This window comes from Canis lupus, chromosome 6 (genome assembly GCF_011100685.1).
Source record: "Canis lupus familiaris isolate Mischka breed German Shepherd chromosome 6, alternate assembly UU_Cfam_GSD_1.0, whole genome shotgun sequence".
Taxonomy (NCBI): Eukaryota; Metazoa; Chordata; class Mammalia; order Carnivora; family Canidae; genus Canis; species Canis lupus.
In genome coordinates, this window is record NC_049227.1 from 8,219,842 (window position 1) to 8,228,613 (window position 8,772).

An 8,772-nucleotide genomic window follows, 5' to 3' on the forward strand; every position below is an offset into this window, starting at 1 on the left:
CTTTACCTTGAGTCGTCATTTCGGGTAGCCACAAGGGGCTGAGGAGACCCTGGCCACCAAGGAGGCTTGGCAGCTGGAAGCCCCGCTCTGACGAAGCCTTTGTAGAAGCGGATTCCTCGGCCTGTCTGACGTTTGACTCGGGCTGTCATGTGGGCTTTTATCAGAATAAACAGGTTTTGTTGTGCATTTCACAATCTCAGCATCTTTAATTTATCGCACAACAAATTGGAGAGGATTTAGCATGTATTTAATTAATTTGACGAAAGTAGTTCAACAACTGTAAACAAGGCAGTGGAAACACACTTGCTGGGAAGCAGGGCCTGACTCCTCCAGGGCTCCGAGCGGGCGCAGGCTCGAGGCTGCACATTGGCCTCCGTAGGACAGGGACAGGTGGCACAGGGGTGAGGCTGGGCCTGGAGCAGCTGAGTGGTGGGAGAGCTGGGTGGAGGCAGGAGTCCTGGGTTCCTCAGGGCCACGAAGGGGTGGGAACCCCTGCCCTGCTTCCCTCTCAGAGGACCTCGGGAGCATGTCCAGGGGCATTGGCCCCAAAACTGTTTTGTGGCAGGAAAGGTACTGGTATTACCTGAGGTCAGCCTGCCCCAGACCTACTTCCTGTAAGATGAAGTTCCAGCATTACCTCCTCCTAAAAGTATTTTGTATCAGTTAGGTACTGTGTTTGCAGTAACAGAGTAATATAGCCTGTCCTCCAAGGTGGCTGGATAGGAGGTTCGTGGCTGTGCTGGAACTCCGTGATGTTCTTAATGTCCCTGGTTCCCTCTGTCCTCTTCACTATCCTTACTGAATGCCATCCATCCTCAGAGTCCCCTCCTGGCCTTGAGATAGCTGCTACTGCTCCAGCCATCACGTCTACATCCTTGGTGACACAGAGAGGGAAGCGGGGGAGGGCATCCAGGTCCGTGCCTCCCTCCAAAGGCACTTTCCTAGGAATAGTACTCAATGCCTGTCATGTATCTTGGGCAAGATTTTTGAAACATGATTATCTCTATCTTCAAGAAAGCAGAAAAGTGGCATCTCAGCTAGGCATGGAGTCAGGATTCTGCAGGAAGGAAGGAGAGCAGAATGCACATTGTGGGGGCAACAGCAGGGCGTGGCCCACCCTCCCTAAGCCTAGGTTGGTGCAAGGCCCCCTGGATGGTCCCTCTCACAACTGCGGGGTGGGTGGGTGGTAGACTCTTGCCCATTGGAATGGGGGCCTCCTCAGGCAACAGGGGGGTGGGATTCCTGCAGGGACCCCAGCTGGGAGGGCAAAACCTAGTCCCTGGGAGGAGTGGCAGGTGACTGGGTGGGTGATGAAGCTGCCTTTCTCCTGGTTTTGGTCACAGTAGGACAGAGAGGCGGGGAGTGCAGGGCCTACCAGTGTGGCTGCAGAGAGAGCCAGGCTCTTTGGGCTGGAATCCCAATCCTGCCACTTCCCAGCTGGTGATTTCAGTGTTCTCACGGCTCTGGTCCTGTTGGGGAGTGGGAGGAAGAAGAGGTGCTCGGGCAAAGGGAGGAGAGAGGTGCCTAGGGGGCTCCCCGGGGGAGGCCACTCCCTGAACCCTCCCCACCTCCAGCTGCAGCAGGACTCCTGTGACCTCCTTGGGCCCACCCTGCAGACCTCCGTGGCAACCCCCCAGGCCAGCCCACGTGGCCACAATGGGCCACTGACTTGTAAAGCCTGTCCTGGGAAATCCCTTGGTCTGGGGGAGCTGGGATGGTTGGTCTCCCTCCCTCATGCTTCCTTCTGCTGGCTTCTCTGCAGCTCTGGGAAGCCACGGCACTTTACCTGAAGCAGGAATGCCAGCAAGGGAATGGAAGGGACAAAGCCAAATGCTGGAGAAACCTTCTAGGCCCAGGCTCTGGGGGGGAGGGGTGGGCAGGAGGAGGCGGGGCCCTGACCCCTCCCTTCTTTTTCCCCCAAACCAGCTTTATTGAAATATAACTGATTTATAATCAAGTGCCTCTGGTAACCACAAATCTGATGTCTTTTTTCTTTCTTCTTTTTTTTTCTGATCTCTTTTTCTATGAGTTTGGTTTTTTTGGGTTTTGTTTTTATTTTAGATTCCACATATATGAGAGATCATATGGTATTTGTCTTTCTCTGTCTGACTTACTTCACTTAGCACGATGCCCTTAAGGTCCATCCATGTGGACACAAACAGCAGGATTTCCTTTTTTTTTTCAAATTGCTGAATAATATTCCATTGCAGAAATATTTATATACACCATATTTTCTTAACTCATCCGTCGGTGGACATTTAGGTTGTTGCCATGTCTTGGCTATTGTAAATAATGCTGCTATGAACATATGGGTACAGATATCTCTCAGACATCGTGTTTTCATTGCCTTCGGATATATCCCCAGAAGTGGGATTGCTGGATCATATGGTATTTCTATGTTTAATTTTCAGAGGAACTGCCATACTGTTTTCCTCAGTGGCTGCAGCAATTTACACTCCCACCAGCAGCACGCAGCCCCCCCCTCCACTTCCACCTCTTGGCTGGTACTTGTTATTCTTTATCTTATTGAGGATATCCATTTTAGCAAGTATGAAGCAAGATCTCATTGTGGTTTTGATTTGCGTTTCCTGATGCTGAGTGCTGCCGAGCCTCTTTTCATGGACCTATTGGCCTTTTATGGATCTTCTTAGGAAAAATGTCTATTTGGGTCCTTTGCGCATTTTTAAGAATCACATTGCTTGTTTTCTTTTTGTTATTGAGTTGTAGGAGTTCTTTATATATTGTGGATATTAACACCTTGTCAGATCTGTGATTTGCAAATTTTTTTTTCTATTCCCTAGGTTGTCTTTTTATTTTGTTGATTATTTGTTTTGGGGCTCTCAATTCTGGTCCATTGGGCCTCCACACCTACTGTGCCTGTTTTTATGCCAGTACCATCCTGTGTTGATTGCTATATCTTTGTAATATAGTTTGAAATCAGGACATGTGATGTGCTTTTCTTGGTAGAACACTTGATAACGCCCCAAATCCCAGCCCCCTACCTCAATACACACACACCCTGGGAACTTCTCGCCAGAGTGTATGTCAAAGGCCTGATATCAGGCTCTCACTTTCTCGGATTCTCATCTGAGGAGCTTCTTCTGAGCCCCTGGCTGAACTTCAGGCTAGATTCTGCTACTACAATAAGAGCTCGAAGGGCTTCTGTGACCCTTTGGTCCATCCCCTGGTCCTGTGGTAGGGAACCGAGGCCCGAGGAAGAGAAGGAGAGGAGGGGTGCCTTTCTCCCTGCCACAACCAGGGGCGACCTGGCCTTGGACCCCCTCTCACCTCCCAGCGGCCTCACCTGGGGCGTCTCAGGACCAGCTGTTCCCGGGACCTATCAGCCACTTTCCAATCAGGCTCCCAGTGATGGGGCTGAGGGTCTGCTCCTCACCAGACGTTTTGCTTCCCTTGGGTCCTGTGCTCATCTGCTCAGGTCATCATAACAAAGTCCCACTGAGCCAGGAGGCTTAGGCCACAGGATTTTATTGCTCACGATTCTGGCAGTGTAAGTCAAGGTGTGGGCAGGGTTTGCTTGTCCTGAGACCTGCCCTTGGCTTGCAGATAGCTGCCTTCTGCCTGTGTCCTGACATGGCCTTTCCCTCTACAGAGGACACCAGTCCTACTGGATTGGGGCTCCACCCTTACCACCCCATTTAACCTTCATTACCTCTTTAAAAGCTTCAACTCTGGGGCACCTGGGTGGCTCAGTGGTTGAGCATCTGCTTTTGGCTCAGGGCTTGATCCTGGGGTTCTGGGATCGAGTCCCACATGGGGATCCTCACAGGGAGCCTGCTTCTCTCTTTGCCTATGTCTTTGCCTCTCTCTGTGTGTGTCTCTCATGAATAAATAAAAAATTTAAAATAAATACATAAATAAAAACTCCAGCTCTGAAAGTAGTCACACTGGGGGAAGTTGCCATGGTGGTGGTGATGGTGTGTATATCGGGGTGGGGGCCAGGAACCTGGGCATTACCTAGTGCTCTTCCAGGAAGAGCAGCTTTTCTTAGCAGCAGATAACCTCCAAAAACAAAAGCAGCTGCCTTGATTGGATAGTTAGTCTCTCTGGAAGGTTCCTGGGGCCGAGCTGGAGGAGGGCCTCCCAATCCTGCACAAGGGAGGATGTGCTGCCTTCAGGGTCTGCCCGCCTCAGCTCATGGTCTCTTGGCAAGGAGAGAGTCTAAGGTCTGGCCACCTCGTCTTCACATGGGAGGCTTCAGCGGGGCCCTCCTTGCTGTGGCACTTCCTACTGGCATGGCTGAAGGTTTGTCAGACCCGTCCAATCCTGCTTTTCCTCCTCCCTTCACATGAGTGACTCTTAATAAGCCTCTTACATCACAAACTCCGTATCAGTGCTTGCTTCTGGAAGCCTGACCTGGGACTACCCTAGTGGGCTTGGGTGTGCCCCTTGTCCCTCCTGGGGCACGTCAGTCATAGACCCTAAGATGACGTCCAATGATTTCTGCCTCCTGTTTGTTTGTGCTTTTGCATAATCCCTATTGTTTGAGTGTGAGTGGACCTGTGGCTGGCTTCTAATCGAGAAAATATGGCCAAAGTGATGGATGCCACTCCCCTGATTGTCACATTATAGAAGACTGCGTCTTAGCAGGCTGGAGAGACTCTCGATGCGGTCAATGGCTATTTTGGGGAAGGCCACAGGGCAGGGAACCATAGGGATCTCTAGAACCTGAGGCAGCTGCCAGTGGTCAACTGGTATGAAGCCCTCAGTCATACAGTCACAAAGAAATGGGATGGATTCTGCTGCCACATGAATGTGCTTGGGAGCTGATTCTTCCCCTGTCAAACCTTCAAGTGAGAGCACAGCCAGCTGTCAGCTTGACTACAGGTAACTCAGCTGTCCAGACTCCTGTCCTATGGAAACGTGTGTGTTAAGTCCCTAAATCTGTGGTTATGTTTTATGCAGCAATAGAAAGCTAGTTCAGGAGGTGTCAGAGAAAGAGCTGATCTCTGATGTAGCTGTCTCTCGCCAATGCGGCACTCCCATTGCTTGAGGATCAAGCTCCTTATCTACAAGGTGGGAGTGATCATAGCTTCCTTGGAGTAGCTACTATCTGAGATCCACTCACCATGGCACACAATAGGTGCCAGATGCAGTAGGTTGCTTCCCTTGTGAAATGTTGGATCCAAACATCTCCACATGCCATGTGATTTTGGAAAACTGGACTATGCCTGTACATTTGAGTCGAGTGTGTAGTTTTGTTTTGTTTTTTAAGATTTTATTTATTTATTTGGGGGGAAAGAGAGAGAGAGAGCGCAGGAGTAAGGGGAGGAGGGAGCAGAAGGAGAGAGAGAGAAGCAGACTCCTCACTGAGCAGGAACCTGACTCAGGGCTCAATCCCAGGACCCTGGGATCATGACCTGAGCCGGAGGCAAATGCTTAGCCAGCTGAGCCACCCAGGTGCCCCTGGACTCGAGGGTTTTAAAATTTGCTTCCATTGTTAGGAACTTTATTGTTTACAAAGAACTTTCCCCTTGAGCAGGGAAGCAGGAATTAACTAGCGGCTAATGGTAACCAGGTCACCAGGGCAGGTGGTAAACAGAGCCGAGTCTCTTCTTGGATCTGCTCTGAGTAGCAGGTCTTGGTTATAGGTTCCAACTGTCCCTTCAGAGATGTGCAGCCTCTAAAGAAGAAGTGAGGGACACCTGGGTGGCTCAGCAGTTGAGCATCTGCCTTCGGCCCAGGGTGTGATCCTGGAGGTCTGAGATCGAGTCCCACATCGGGCTCCCTGCATGGAGCCTGCTTCTCCCTCTGCTTGTGTTTCTGCCTCTCTCTCTCTCTCTCTCTCTCTCTCTCTCAGTGTGTGTCTCTCATGAATAAATAAATAAAATCTTAAAAAAAAATAAAGAAGAAGTGATATATATAAAATGGAATATTACTTATGCATCAAAAAGAATGAAATCTTGCTATCAGCAGTGACATGGAAGGAAGAGTATGCTAAGCAAAGTAAGTTAGAGGAAGATAAATAACGATGATTTCACTCATATGTGGAATTTAAGAAACAAAACAGATGAACATATGGGAAGAGGGGGACAAAGAGAGAGAGGGAAACCATAAAAGACTCTTTTTTTTTTTAATTTTTTTTTTAATTTTCATTTATTTATGATAGTCACAGAGAGAGAGAGAGGCAGAGACATAGGCAGAGGGAGAAGCAGGCTCCATGCACCGGGAGCCTGATGTGGGATTCGATCCCGGGTCTCCAGGATCGCGCCCTGGGCCAAAGGCAGGCGCCAAACCGCTACGCCACCCAGGGATCCCCAAAAGACTCTTAATAATAGAGAACAAGCTGAGGGTTGATGGAGGGACGGGGCTGGGGGATGAGCCAGATGGGGGATGGGTATTAAGGAGGGCACTAGTGATGCACACTGGGGGTTGTACGGAAGTGACGAATCACTGAATTCTACTCCTGAAATCATTATTGCACTGTGTGATAACTAACCGGAGTTTAAATAAAAAATTGAAAAGAAGGGCAGCCCGGGTGGCTCAGCGGTTTAGCGCTGCCTTCAGCCCAGGGTGTGATCCTGGAGACCCGGGATCGAGTCCCATGTCGGGCTCCCTGTGTGGAGCCTGCTTCTCCCTCTGCCTGTGTCTCTGCCTCTCTCTCTCTGTGTGTCTCTCATGAATAAATAAATAAAATCTTTTTAAAAATCGAAAAGAAAAGAGAGAGAGAGATGCAGCCTGTACCCTCTGCGTGTGGATGGAACGCAGAGAGCAGGGAGAGGAGGGGTGGGAGCTGGTCCCGGCTCGCTGGCTGGGAAGGCTGGAAGGCTGGTTCTCAGTAACGGGGGTATGGCCAGTGTGGGCTTGTGGAGGAGGAGCCTGACTCCCCAGCCTGGCTCCCCAGCTGGATTTGAGGGGCCCCCGGGAGAGAGGTGTGGGCTGGGGAGAGGTCCGGGTCCAGCTGGAGGCTGGGGATCTGCAGGATGCGGCTGCCCATTAAGGGAGAGGTGCCAGGGAGGCTGCGGGCAAGGCAGGAGCTGGGGCAGGCCCTACGGTGCCCTGGTTACTAGCTCAGGGCCTGCAGCGTCTCATTTACTAGCTGGGGAAGTCACTGAGCCTCCTTTGTGAATCGGGACCCTGATTTTCTCTGGTTGGGGTGAAGCTTCGATGGCCGGCCCGGGTGGAGCCGGGACACAGTACCTGGGCCACAGAAGCACCAGGGAGGCCCGGCTGCTGCAGGTTAGCGCTGGGGCGCAGCGCGCTGGCCTCCTGCCTCCTGCGGCACCACGCGGGGGGCGCTCAGTAGACATTTGTGGCATGAATGGAACGGGGCCTGCCTGGCTCTTCATCGAGGTCGCGTCCTGCAGAGGGTGTCGGGGTGCCCCTGAGCGCACCGTCCGGGCGCGGCGCGGTCCTTCCTCCTCCACTCTTGCCGGGCAGGGAAAGGGCAGTGGGGGGGTCAGGGGAGGCAGCTGCGGCCCGCGTGCCCCCGGCTCTGACTCACCCTGGCTTCTGAGCCCACCCAGAGTGACTCTCCCAGCCGCCGGGTCCTCCGCCCGGGCAGGGCCTGCCCCCACTGTTTACTCTTGGCAAATGGCACCTTCCTGTTTCTAAGAAAATGGCTTTACTTGGTAATTATCTCCTGTTTTTATATAGCGTCTTTCATCCAGGTGCCCGTAGCACCCAGCTTGTTAAACGGAATCCTTAGAAGGTGCCGGGACTTCAAACAGTGTCCCTGGTTCTTTGGGGCGCCTCAAAGGCTCCCCACAGTGTGAGCACTCCGAGGTCAACGAGGTCAACGTAAGGCTTCTGTTGCACCTCTGTGCCCCGGGGAGGCAGGATCATGACCTTGGGCGGCTTCACTACAAACCCCCCCCATGTGTCCTAGCCCTGTGGGTGGGGGGGCTCTGAGGTGGGGCGGGGAGGGAGCAAGGCCCTTCTCTGTCTTTGAGAGTTCAGTCTTTTCTTTTTTTTTTTTTTTTAAGATTTTATTCATTTAGTCATGAGAGACAGAGAGAGAGAGAGAGAGGGAGAGAGAGAGGGAGAGGCAGAGACACAGGCAGAGGGAGAAGCAGGCTCCATGCAGGGAGCCCGACATGGGACTCGATCCCGGGACTCCAGGATCATGCCCTGGGCTGAAGGCATGCACCAAACCGCTGAGCCACCCAGGGATCCCCAAGAGTTCAGTCCTTGTACGTACCGCACCCCCACTCCCACTCTGGTTCCCCAGGGCTGGGGACCCCTCCACAACCTTCATTCACTCACCATTCATGTGATGATATTAACTGAGCACTTACTATGTGCGGAGTTCAACACCCATGGCCACTCATGGAAGCACGGGGGAGCTCACTACCTTGTATCCCTCCCTGGGTGGAATGGAAGCCTGACTTCTCCCTCTGCCCCAAGCCAGCCCAGTCTCACCTGATTCCTGCAGCTGTTCCTCCTGCAGGGCATGGTTAGCTGAGAGAGAGGGAGGGAAGGAGGGAGGGACGGAGGGGCTGAGATTTGTTTTAAGGAATAGGCTCATGTAATTGTGGATGTTGTAAGTTCCGAATCTGCAGGGTCGGCTGGTAGCTGGAGACTCAGAGAAAAGTTACAGTCTGATTCCAAAGGCATTATGATGGCATTCTTTCTTGCCGAGGAGAGGTAAGTTTTTGTTCTATGAAGACCTTCAACTGATTGGATGAGACCCACCCACATGTGGAGGGTCTTTACCCAAAGTCCACTGATCTGATCTCATCTAAAATACACATTCACAGAAACATCCAGAATAATATGTCACCAGGTATCTGGGCACCATGGCTTAGTCAAGAT

General features: G+C 51.9%; 1 long non-coding RNA gene across 1 annotated transcript; it reads right to left on the reverse strand.

Annotated features, from left to right (window-relative positions):
- Nucleotides 1–278: 278 nt before the first annotated feature.
- LOC111096487 lies at nt 279–8,551 on the reverse strand. Its single transcript, XR_005360325.1, has 3 exons — nt 8,380–8,551; nt 1,376–1,469; nt 279–1,057 (listed from the first exon to the last, which is right to left on the reverse strand). It is a non-coding gene; the product is annotated as an uncharacterized LOC111096487 (long non-coding RNA).
- Between the last annotated feature and the right edge of the window lie 221 nt (nt 8,552–8,772).